Consider the following 12,978-nt stretch of genomic DNA (forward strand, 5'->3'; position numbering starts at 1 on the left):
TCAATTTTTTTGTTCCAACAGACTTGGAGGGATCTATCCAATGTGGGTTAGTGTCAGACCAATAGCGGTGGTTTTGTTTGTTAACTTCACCATTCACATAAAAGTTTGCCTCATCACTGAACAAAACTTCTGCGTAAACTGAGGGTCCTGTTCCAATTTTTGTTTTGCCCATTCTGCAAATTCAGTGCGCCGATCTGGGTCATCCTCGTTGAGATGCTGCAGTAGCTGGAGTTTGTAAGGGTGCCATTTGTGAGTAGCTAATATCCGCCGAAGGGATGTTCGACTAATGCCACTCTCCAGTGACATGTGGCGAGTGCTACGCTGTGGGCTCTTGCTGAATGAAGCTAGGACAGCCACTGATGTTTCTTCATTAGAGACAGATTTCATGCGTCCACATTTTGGCAAATCCAACACTGAACCAGTTTCACGAAACTTAGCAAGCAGTTTGATAACTAGCATGGGAGATGGGTGGTCTCGTAGGGTGTCTTGCATTGAAATCTGCTGCAATGACCCGGTTACTGCGTTCACCAGACATCAACACAATTTCTAACAAAGAGAAACTTGTAAATAACTCATGAAAGAATAAAGTTACGTTAGAACCAAGCACACCATTGTTTTTCGTGTGAAATTCCCAATATGTTTGATGTGTCACATGACCCTCTTCCTATTGAAAAAACTAAAGTTGGATTCATAATGGCCGCCATGGTCACCACCCATCTTGAAAAGTTTCCCCCCTCACATATACTAATGTGCCACAAACAGGAAGTTAATATCACCAACCATTCCCATTTTATTAAGGTGTATCCATATAAATGGCCCACCCTGTAGATTGTTTTACAAAAAAATGGGCCACACTCTATTCATAGAATGGCGGGGGTGGGTGCACGTCCGGGTTGTGTTCTAAAGCTCCACCTCCAGAACTTGTAAGTGTCACAAATATTTAGACAGCACTCCTTTGTAGGTAATAATTAAATGATTTTATTTCATGTTATTTTAGCCGGAATAGGTGGTTTGTCAGTTGCAACGTTTCAGGCGTAATAATCGCCCTTCATCAGGCTGACAAGACATAATATACAGAAAGAAAGAATTCATACGGTGATCATAGAAATCAAAGTTACATGATAATATAAATAGATGCACAAATACATGATTATACAGCTAAAAATATAACATGAGAAAGAGAGAGGGGGCTCTCTGGACGTGTAATATGGTAATGTTGGAATCACATATGCCATACATATTCCAGGACGCTCCATTTTATACAGTAGCACTAGATAAAAGTGTGCTAGATACAAGAGTGTTGGTATTGTGCGTGATGTGCACTGTGGCCAACAGAAAAACGATTGCCCCAGAGCACAACAGTGCCTCGGTTGAGACATCTATTGTGACATAGAAACATTTACTTCCTGTTATGGCAACAAGCCATATAACTACATATGAAGAGTAGATTTGGATGGCGGGGCAGTCGGGGCGCACCTGCGGCAGAGGAGCTGCCATCGGTTAGCCCCAAGCGCCACACCATCCAACTAGGACCGAGACAACATGAAACAGTGCATAGTAGAAATAATAGGGGAAAGAACTCCTAGGAGTGCATAAAAACCTTCTAAGGATATAATGAGGTAGAGGAGGCTTCTAGGATACGAGGACCAGTACAGGATAACAAGTTACACTTCAAAATATTCAGGCATTAAGGCATCGGTAAATGACTCACCACTCTGAGGACCACACTAGGTATACAGCCGGCGCTTGTTTGCATGTGGTGTGCGCCATCTTTAAGTATTCCCTGGTGTACTGTGGTAGGTGGGTAGGGGTCATGTGGTGCCGATGGTGGGCGGGCCCAGTCGCCGGAGCAAGATCTGGGATTCAGAGCGCATTCCGACATGGATAAGTATGCCGGTGCGTCACTTCCGGTTATCGGACTGGTACCCGGAAGTGCCGTGCGTGTCACGGTGGTTGTACTGTCATGTGACCTAGTCACATGATCGCCTTAGCCCTGATGAGGGTACAGGGAACGGGAATGATACTACAGCCGTGCGATAATTAGAGGGCGGTACTGGGACACATTGACTAGGTAATGTCCCTACATCGTAGCCTGCGCTAATAAAGGGGCGGTACTTGTTCTGCTGCAATTTGTAGAGAGACAGCTCTGCCTTTGTGCCCCAGTACCACCCCTTAACATACGCAGGCATTTCTTTGTGGACATTGCCTTATGTCCCAGTACCGCCCCTTTATTAGCGCAGGCTACGATGTAGGGACATTGCCTTATATCCCAGTACCGCCCCCTTTATTAGCGCAGGCTACTATGTAGGGACATTACTTAGTCAATGTGTCCCAGTACCGCCCTCTAATTATCGAACGGCTGTAGTATCATTCCCGTTCCCTGTACCCTCATCAGGGCAAAGGCGATCTTGTGACTAGGTCACATGACACTACAACCGCCGTGACACGCACGGCACTTCCGGGTACCAGTCCGATAACCGGAAGTGACGCACCGGCATACTTATCCATGTCGAATGCGCTCTGAATCCCAGACCTTGCTCCGGCGACTGGGATTCACATGACCCCTACCCACCTACCACAGTACACCAGGGAATACTTAAAGATGGCGCACACCACATGCAAACAAGCGCCGGCTGTATACCTAGTGTGGTCCTCAGAGTGGTGAGTCATTTACCGATGCCTTAATGCCTGAATATTTTGAAGTGTAACTTGTTATCCTGTACTGGTCCTCGTATCCTAGAAGCCTCCTCTACCTCATTATATCCTTAGAAGGTTTTTATGCACTCCTAGGAGTTCTTTCCCCTATTATTTCTACTATGCACTGTTTCATGTTGTCTCGGTCCTAGTTGGATGGTGTGGCGCTTGGGGCTAACCGATGGCAGCTCCTCTGCCGCAGGTGCGCCCCGACTGCCCCGCCATCCAAATCTACTCTTCATATGTAGTTATATGGCTTGTTGCCATAACAGGAAGTAAATGTTTCTATGTCACAATAGATGTCTCAACCGAGGCACTGTTGTGCTCTGGGGCAATCGTTTTTCTGTTGGCCACAGTGCACATCACGCACAATACCAACACTCTTGTATCTAGCACACTTTTATCTAGTGCTACTGTATAAAATGGAGCGTCCTGGAATATGTATGGCATATGTGATTCCAACATTACCATATTACACGTCCAGAGAGCCCCCTCTCTCTTTCTCATGTTATATTTTTAGCTGTATAATCATGTATTTGTGCATCTATTTATATTATCATGTAACTTTGATTTCTATGATCACCGTATGAATTCTTTCTTTCTGTATATTATGTCTTGTCAGCCTGATGAAGGGCGATTATTACGCCTGAAACGTTGCAACTGACAAACCACCTATTCCGGCTGAAATAACATGAAATAAAATCATTTAATTATCACCTACAAAGGAGTGCTGTCTAAATATTTGCCACCCTGTAGATTGTGTTATTGGATGAAAACACACATTTTTCCCCGGCGCCTCCACAACGGCACTCCAGGAGGATGTCCCCGCCTCCCCAGGACAGGAAACAACAGAGAAGCTCAATCTTAAAAGGCCCCCTGCCCTTACCTGCTTCAGTTTGTTGTTCCTGTCCTCGGGATCGCGTGGAAGCCGGTTGATGGATCGCACGGCCTAAATAATATTGCCCCATCCGGGAGGGCTGTGCAGAGGTCGCGGTTCATGAATCCTCATAGCCTGAGAGGGTTTTTTTTCTCCCAGGCTATGAACTGAGCGCTGCGATTGGCCAGAGCTACAGCCTGGGAGAAGGAGATGCCGGCAGGCTCCTCCCAGTTGAGCCGAAAATCTGAAGATACCGGAGCCTATACTGGGAGATCTGAGCGGCGCCCAGGGATAATAGTAAGTGCAGGGAGATCCCTGGGCGCCGCTCTCCGTGTCTGTATGCTTAGTTTAGATTTTTTATTGTAATGAAAGGTCCTCCTTAAAGACCATCAGGGCTACGATGAAAATAGAGGAAGTTAAAGAGCCTCAGTCCATCCAGGACAAAATGTTCCAGGGGCGGGGAGAGAAGTAAAGGAAGGTCTTTCCGGTACATAATAACATTAAAATGTTGATTAATAAAGAATAGAAAGATCTGGAGAAAAATTATGTAATTCCCACTTCCTTTAAGAGGAAATATCCGTTCACCGAGGAGTACTCAGTACTGTGGGACAAAACTCCTAATGATTGATGCACCTGTCACCCGCTTATCTAAGAAAACTTCTCTCACTTTTGAGGACATGGGCCTTTTAACCACCTCCGGACCGCCTAACGCAGATTCGCGTTCCGGAGGTGGCAGCGCTGCGCACAATCACGCATATACGCGTCATCTCGCGAGACGCGAGATTTCGCTCAAAGCCGGCCCGCGCATGCGCATCGCGGGTCGGCAAAATTAAAAGAACAAGTTCGTCACCAGCCTGCCAGCAACGATCATTGGCTGGCAGGCTGGCGATTTTCAAAAAATCCAATCACAAGTCATATAACAGATCATATTAGTAAATATGATCTGTTATATGGCTTGTCTGCTCCTCTGCTGGTCCTTTTCGTCGGTTGGATCCAGCAGAGGAGCAGACTGAACTGTGAGTACACCAAACACTACACCTTAGCCCCAGATCACCCCCCTGCACCCCAATTAACCCTTTGATCACCCCTTTGATCGCCCCTGTCAATCACTAATGAAAGGAAAAAAAGTGATCAGTGTAAACTGTCACTTTTTTTTTTTCACTAGTATTGGCTGTTAGGTTTTAGGGATAGTTTAGGCCCCTTGGTTAGGTAGTTTAGCGTGAGTTAGCGCCCAGCCCACCGCACCGCAGTCACTTATTCGCTGTTTAGCGTATCGCTAATCAGCATTTGTACTTTTATAGTATCTGTAAGTGATCAAAACTGATCACGGTCAGATCTATAATAGTATTAGTGTCACCTTAACTCGCCCTCCACCCAAAACGCAGTGTTTGCCCGATCAGGCCTGATCGGTCGCCCACACGTGCGTTCACCCACGCCCGCCCCACCGCAGTGACAAAAAATATATATTTTTTTGATCACTGCACATTCATTTTACACGCACTGCGGCGATAAAAAAATCAGTTTCGATATTTTTTATCAACCACAGCGGCCTCTGGTACTTCGCTAGCCTCCCCTTTGTAAGACAGGCTTGCTTTTTTTCTTGGGTAGTCTCAGGGAATACCCCTAAATTTAGTAGTCCAAAATGTCAAACGGGGTATTCTTCTGAAGAGGCCTACAGGATTCTGACCCAGTCGGATGAGGAGTGGGAACCCTCATCTGACGAATCTAGCGGGTCAGAATATGAACCTGTAGAAAGCAGTGGCTCTCTGACCCAAAGTTCGGACGAGGAGGTTGAGGTCCCTGGCAGCACCAGGCGTACCCGGCCCCGTGTCGCTAGACCACAGGTTATGCAGGATCCGCTTCAAGAGCAGCAGAGTGGGGCTGTCGCTGCCGGATCACGTGGTGAGGCATACACCAGCAGCGCAGCCCTCCCTGGACCTAGTACCAGCACTGCCGTACAACATGGTGACGTGACGAGCACCAGAAGGGCAGTTGAAGCTGGTACGGTGGCACGTGCAGTAGTTACCCCGTCGCAGCCACCGCACAGACAGGCCCGTAGAGCCCCTAGAATCCCTGAGGTGCTGGCAAACCCTGATTGGCAGTCACCAACTTCAGCCGCACCATTAGTTCCCCCTTTCACCGCCCAGTCTGGAGTTCGGGTTGAGACGGCTCAAATCGGTTCGGCCCTGGGATTTTTTGAGCTGTTCTTGACTGCGGAGCTCTTGGACTTAGTCGTGGCAGAGACAAACCGGTATGCCACACAATTTATATCCGCCAACCCGGGAAGCTTTTATGCCCAGCCTTTCCGGTGGAAACCAGTCCAAGTTTCCGAACTTAAAATTTTTTGGGGCCTTCTCCTCAACATGGGCCTGACAAAAAAGCATGAATTGCGGTCATTTTGGTCCACGAACCCGATTCATCACATGCCCATGTTCTCTGCTGCTATGTCCAGGGCACGATTTGAGGCCATCCTCCGTTTCCTGCATTTTAGCGACAACACCACCTCCCGTCCCAGAGGCCACCCAGCTTTTGACCGGCTCCACAAAATTCGGCCCCTCATAGACCATTTCAACCAGAAATTTGCAGATTTGTATACCCCCGACCAAAACATCTGCGTAGACGAGTCCCTAATACATTTTACCGGGCGCCTTGGCTTCAAACAATACATCCCAAGCAAGCGTGCCCGGTATGGGGTCAAATTGTATAAGCTCTGTGAAAGGGCCACAGGCTATACCCACAAATTTCGGATCTATGAGGGAAAAGATCAGACCCTGGAGCCGGTCGGTTGCCCTGACTACCTGGGGAGCAGTGGGAAGACAGTCTGGGACTTGGTGTCACCCTTATTCGGCAAGGGGTACCATCTTTATGTGGACAATTTTTACACAAGTGTGGCCCTCTTTAGGCATTTGTTTCTAGAACGGATTTGCGCCTGTGGCACCGCGCGAACTAGTCGCGTGGGCTTCCCCCAACGGCTTGTAACCACCCGTCTTGCAAGGGGGGAGAGGGCTGCCTTGTGTAACGAAGAACTGCTCGCGGTGAAATGGAGAGACAAGCGTGACGTTTACATGCTCTCCTCCATTCACCCAGACACGACAATCCAAATTGAGCGAGCAACCCGTGTCATTGAAAAGCCCCTCTGTGTCCACGACTATAATGCGCTCATGAGAGGGGTGGACTTCAATGACCAGATGTTGTCTCCGTATTTAGTTTCCCGCAGAACCAGACGCTGGTATAGGAAGGTGTCTGTATATTTAATTCAATTGGCGCTGTATAATAGTTTTGTTCTCTACAGTAAGGCTGGGAGAACAGGATCCTTCCTCAAATTCCAGGAAGAGATCATCGAGAACCTCCTTTATCCAGGAGGTTCCGTGGCCCCATCCACCAGTGTAGTTAGCCGTCTACACGAGCGACATTTCCCCAGTGTCGTTCCTGGTACCTCAACCCAACCGTCACCCCGAAAAAGATGTCGTGTCTGTAGCAGGAGTGGAATAAGGCGCGACACCCGCTATTTCTGTCCTGACTGTCCTGACCACCCTGCCCTATGCTTTGGTGAGTGTTTCCGGAAGTACCACACACAGGTACACCTAGCATAGGGATTGCATCTCACAGGACAGGCACACAGGGCTATTAGGGCCCTTTTACTCACAGCTGCTGCAAACCTCTCCTTTCACCTGGGATAAAGTGCATAACGTACTTTGCCACATCTTTGGGCGATTTGCGCTTTGCACATTGTCCCATGGGGAAGGAGAGGTTTGTTCTATAAAGGTAAAAAAAAATAAACAAAAAAAAAATTACCGGTAAGTAAAAAAGTAAAAAAAAAGTTAATATGTTCTGTTCTAAAGTTAATAAAGTTATTGCGTTGCGGCCTGGTTTTTTCTTTTCTTTTTTGTTTTGTTTTTTTTACCTTCCAGGTGGACCAACCGATCGACTAGCTGCAGCACTGATGTGCATTCGGACAGAAGCATTGCGCTGCTGTCAGATTACACGCAAGTCGGTGTATGCGGCGCTGCAAGACGAGATTTCTCCTCTGCAGTAAAAGATACGCTTGCCGAGGCATATGAGCTGAGGAGGTCGCGGTGTTCATATACTTTGGCAAACACTTTGTATATATAAAAAAAAAAATCCCGGCAATGATTTATTCATCCACATCGATTGATGTGAATGGAGAAATCTGGTTTGCCAGGGCATACGAGCTAAGTGGGTATGGATGTTGGGCGGAGCTCCTATGTCCTGGCAGACGCCTTTCCCCTCCTTTTTCTTTTTTTGGCAGAGATTTTTTCATCCACATTGATCGATGCGAATGAAGAAATCTGTGCCGTTCATTTTTTTCTTTCAGCCCAGAGGCTGAACGAAAAAAAAAAATCTCATTACCTGTATGCTCAATATAAGGAGAATAGCAGAAACTCCTAATGCTGGGCATACATGTAATGATTGCGGAGACCCTCAAATGCCAGGGCAGTACAAACACCCCACAAATAACACCATTTTGGAAAGAAGACACCCCAAGGTATTCGCTGAGGGGCATATTGAGTCCATGAAAGATTGAAATTTTTGTCCCAAGTTAGCGGAAAGGGAGACTTTGTGAGAACAAAATCAAAAAAATCAATTTCCGCTAACTTGTGCCAAATTTTTTTTTTTCTATGAACTCGCCATGCCCCTCATTGAATACCTTGGGGTGTCTTCTTTCCAAAATGGGGTCACATGTGGGGTATTTATACTGCCCTGGCATTTTAGGGGCCCCAAAGCGTTAGAAGAAGTCTGGTATCCAAATGTCTAAAAATGCCCTCCTAAAAGGAATTTGGGCACCTTTGCCCACCTAGGCTGCAAAAAAGTGTCACACATGTGGTATCTCCGTATTCAGGAGAAGTTGGGGAATGTGTTTTGGGGTGTCATTTTGCATATACCCATGCTGGGTGAGATAAATATCTTGGTCAAATGCCAACTTTGTATAAAAAAAATGGGAAAAGTTGTCTTTTGCCAAGATATTTCTCTCACCCAGCATGGGTATATGTAAAATGACACCACAAAACACATTCCCCAACTTCTCCTGAATACGGCGATACCACATGTGTGACACTTTTTTGCAGCCTAGGTGGGCAAAGGGGCCCACATTCCAAAGAGCACCTTTCGGATTTCACAGGTCATTTACCTACTTACCACACATTAGGGCCCCTGGAAAATGCCAGGGCAGTATAACTACCCCACAAGTGACCCCATTTTGGAAAGAAGACACCCCAAGGTATTCCGTGAGGGGCATGGCGAGTTCCTTGAATTTTTTATTTTTTGTCACAAGTTAGTGGAAAATGATGATTTTTTTTGGGGATTTTTTTTTCATACAAAGTCTCATATTCCACTAACTTGTGACAAAAAATAAAAACTTCCATGAACTCACTATGCCCATCAGCGAATACCTTGGGGTCTCTTCTTTCCAAAATGGGGTCACTTGTGGGGTAGTTATACTGCCCTGGCATTCTAGGGGCCCAAATGTGTGGTAAGGAGTTTGAAATCAAATTCTGTAAAAAATGACCAGTGAAGTCCGAAAGGTGCTCTTTGGAATATGGGCCCCTTTGCCCACCTAGGCTGCAAAAAAGTGTCACACATCTGGTATCTCTGTATTCAGGAGAAGTTGAGGAATGTGTTTTGGGGTGTCTTTTTACATATACCCATGCTGGGTGAGATAAATATCTTGGTCAAATGCCAACTTTGTATAAAAAAATGGGAAAAGTTGTCTTTTGCCAAGATATTTCTCTCACCCAGCATGGGTATATGTAAAAAGACACCCCAAAACACATTCCTCAACTTCTCCTGAATACAGAGATACCAGATGTGTGACACTTTTTTGCAGCCTAGGTGGGCAAAGGGGCCCATATTCCAAAGAGCACCTTTCGGATTTCACTGGTCATTTTTTACAGAATTTGATTTCAAACTCCTTACCACACATTTGGGCCCCTAGAATGCCAGGGCAGTATAACTACCCCACAAGTGACCCCATTTTGGAAAGAAGAGACCCCAAGGTATTTCGTGATGGGCATAGTGAGTTCATCGAACTTTTTATTTTTTGTCACAAGTTAGTGGAATATGAGACTTTGTAAGGAAAAAAATAAAATAAATCATCATTTTCCGCTAACTTGTGACAAAAAATAAAAAGTTTTATGAACTCACTATGCCCATCAGCGAATACCTTAGGGTGTGTACTTTCCGAAATAGGGTCATTTGTGGGGTGTTTGTACTGTCTGGGCATTGTAGAACCTCAGGAAACATGACAGGTGCTCAGAAAGTCAGAGCTGCTTCAAAAAGCGGAAATTCACATTTTTGTACCATAGTTTGTAAACGCTATAACTTTTACCGAAACCATTTTTTTTTTATCAAAGACATGTAGAACAATAAATTTAGAGCAAAATTTATATATGGATCTCGTTTTTTTTGCAAAATTTTACAACTGAAAGTGAAAAATGTCATTTTTTTGCAAAAAAATCGTTAAATTTCGATTAATAACAAAAAAAGTAAAAATGTCAGCAGCAATGAAATACCACCAAATGAAAGCTCTATTAGTGAGAAGAAAAGGAGGTAAAATTCATTTGGGTGGTAAGTTGCATGACCGAGCAATAAACGGTGAAAGTAGTGTAGGTCAGAAGTGTAAAAAGTGGCCTGGTCTTTCAGGGTGTTTAAGCACTGGGGGCTGAGGTGGTTAAAGGATCCCATGGATAAGAAATACGAAGGTCTCTTAAAACGTGCATGGGAAACAAACTCAGCCATGCTAAGACCCAGTATAGCTGCCACCTGTACCTCCAGATCCCCATCAGTCTGGTTAACACAGCTTGAAGAACACTTGGCGGCAGGAACTCCAAGGGAAGAGATCCTGGCCTCAATACCCATCTTAAAACATGATTGTAACTTCTTGTCAGATGCATCTGCAGACCTGGTGAAACTCTCCGCCAGATCCTCATCCCTCTCCAATTCCACAAGAAGAGCTATATGGCTCAACATAGTACATAAGGCCGAAAAAAGACATTTGTCCATCCAGTTCGGCCTGTCATCCTGCAACTTGATCCAGAGGAAGGAAAAAAAAAAAAAAAAAAAAACTGTGGTAGAAGCCAATTTTCCTTACTTTTTAGGGGAATAAAAAATTCCTTCCCGACTCCAATCAGGCAATCAGAATAACTCCCTGGATCAACGACCCCTCTCTAGTAGCTACAGCCTGTAATATTATTACACTCCAGAAATACATCCAGGCCCCTCTTGAATTCCTTTATTGTACTCACCATCACCACCTCCTCAGGCAGAGAGTTCCATAGTCTCACTGCTCTTACCGTAAAGAATCCTCTTCTATGTTTGTGTACAAACCTTCTTTCCTCCAGACGCAGAGGATGTCCCCTCGTCACAGTCCTGGGGATAAATAGATGATGGGATAGATCTCTGTACTGACCCCTGATATATTTATACATATTAATTAGATCTCCCCTCAGTCGTCTTTTTTCTAAATAACCCTAATTTTGATAATCTTTCAGGGTACTGTAGTTGCCCCATTCCAGTTATTACTTTAGTTGCCCTCCTCTGGACCCTCTCCAGCTCTGCTATCTCTGTCTTGTTCACAGGAGCCCAGAACTGTACACAGTACTCCATGTGTGGTCTGACTAGCGATTTGTAAAGTGGTAGGACTATGTTCTTATCACGGGCATCTATGCCCCTTTTGATGCAACCCATTCACTGGTTTTTGCAGCTTAGTTTGCGGTTTATTAAAATTCCTAGATGCTTTTCCATGTCAGTGTTACCGAGTGTTTTACAATTTAGTATGTACGGGTGACTTGCATTATTCCTTCCCACTTGCATAACTTTACATTTGTCAGTGTTAAACCTCATCTGCCACTTATCTGCCCCAGCCTCCAATCTATCCAGATCCCTCTGTAGTAGTACACTGTCCTCTTCAGATCTTGGTCTGGTGATGCCAGTTCGAAAAGTCGGCTATGCTCTATTCCGTGTGAGGGGGATAGGCTGTTCGGGTCAGTCCTTAAAGATATCTTGGATAAAGCATTAGACAAGAAAGGATTCCCTTCGGAGTCAAAATTCTATCAGCAGCGCCGATCCTTTCGAAATCAAAGGAAAGCTAAACCAGACCAGAAAAGGAAAGACAGTACTGGAAGATGGCAATCCTCTAGAGGAAGAGGCAAGGGGTTTCTTTTCAACCCTGAATCCACTTCAAAACCTGGCCAATGACGCCAGGCTTCAAGTAGGTGGTAGGTTAAAAATGCTCTCTACGGCCTGGGAAAAGATTTCATCCTCTCCATGGGTTATAAATACACTGCTCAAAAAAATAAAGGGAACACAAAAATAACACATCCTAGATCTGAATTAATTTAATATTCTTCTGAAATACTTTGTTCTCTACATAGTTGAATGTGTTGACAACAAAATCACACAAAAATAAAAAAATGGAAATCAAATTTTTCAACCCATGGAGGACTGGATTTGGAGTCACACTCAAAATTAAAGTGGAAAAACACACTACAGGCTGATCCAACTTTGATGTAATGTCCTTAAAACAAGTCAAAATGAGGCTCAGTAGTGTGTGTGGCCTCCGAGTGCCTGTATGACCTTCCTACAACGCCTGTGCATGCTCCTGATGAGGTGGCGGACGGTCTCCTGAGGGATCTCCTCCCAGACCTGGACTAAAGCATCTGCCAACTCCTGGACAGTCTGTGGTGCAACGTGACGTTGGTGGATAGAGCGAGACATGATGTCCCAGATGTGCTCAATTGGATTCAGGTCTGGGGAACGGGCGGGCCAGTCCATAGCATCAATGCCTTCGTCTTGCAGGAACTGCTGACACACTCCAGCCACATGAGGTCTAGCATTGTCTTGCATTAGGAGGAACCCAGGGCCAACCGCACCAGCATATGGTCTCACAAGGGGTCTGAGGATCTCATCTCGGTACCTAATGGCAGTCAGGCTACCTCTGGCGATCACATGGAGGGCTGTGCGGCCCTCTAAAGAAATGCCACCCCACACCATTACTGACCCAATGCCAAACCGGTCATGCTGGAGGATGTTGCAGGCAGCAGAAAGTTCTCCACGGCGTCTCCAGACTTTGTCACATCTGTCACATGTGCTCAGTGTGAACCTGCTTTCATCTGTGAAGAGCACAGGGCGCCAGTGGCGAATTTGCCAATCTTGGTGTTCTCTGGCAAATGCCAAACGTCCTGCACGGTGTTGGGCTGTAAGCACAACCCCCACCTGTGGACGTCGGGCCCTCATATCACCCTCATGGAGTCTGTTTCTGACCGTTTGAGCAGACACATGCACATTTGTGGCCTGCTGGAGGTAATTTTGCAGGACTCTGGCAGTGCTCCTCCTGTTCCTCCTTGCACAAAGGCGGAGGTAGCGGTCCTGCTGCTGGGTTGTTGCCCTCC

At 45.8% G+C, this 12,978-nt stretch overlaps 1 long non-coding RNA gene across 1 annotated transcript; it reads left to right on the plus strand.

Moving 5' to 3' along the window:
• The first annotated feature begins 2,626 nt into the window (after positions 1-2,626).
• LOC121003256 lies at positions 2,627-3,411 on the plus strand. Its single transcript, XR_005779448.1, has 2 exons — positions 2,627-2,661; positions 3,317-3,411. It is a non-coding gene; the product is annotated as an uncharacterized LOC121003256 (long non-coding RNA).
• The last annotated feature ends 9,567 nt before the right edge of the window (positions 3,412-12,978 follow it).

This window comes from Bufo bufo, chromosome 6 (assembly GCF_905171765.1).
Source record: "Bufo bufo chromosome 6, aBufBuf1.1, whole genome shotgun sequence".
Taxonomy (NCBI): domain Eukaryota; kingdom Metazoa; phylum Chordata; class Amphibia; order Anura; family Bufonidae; genus Bufo; species Bufo bufo.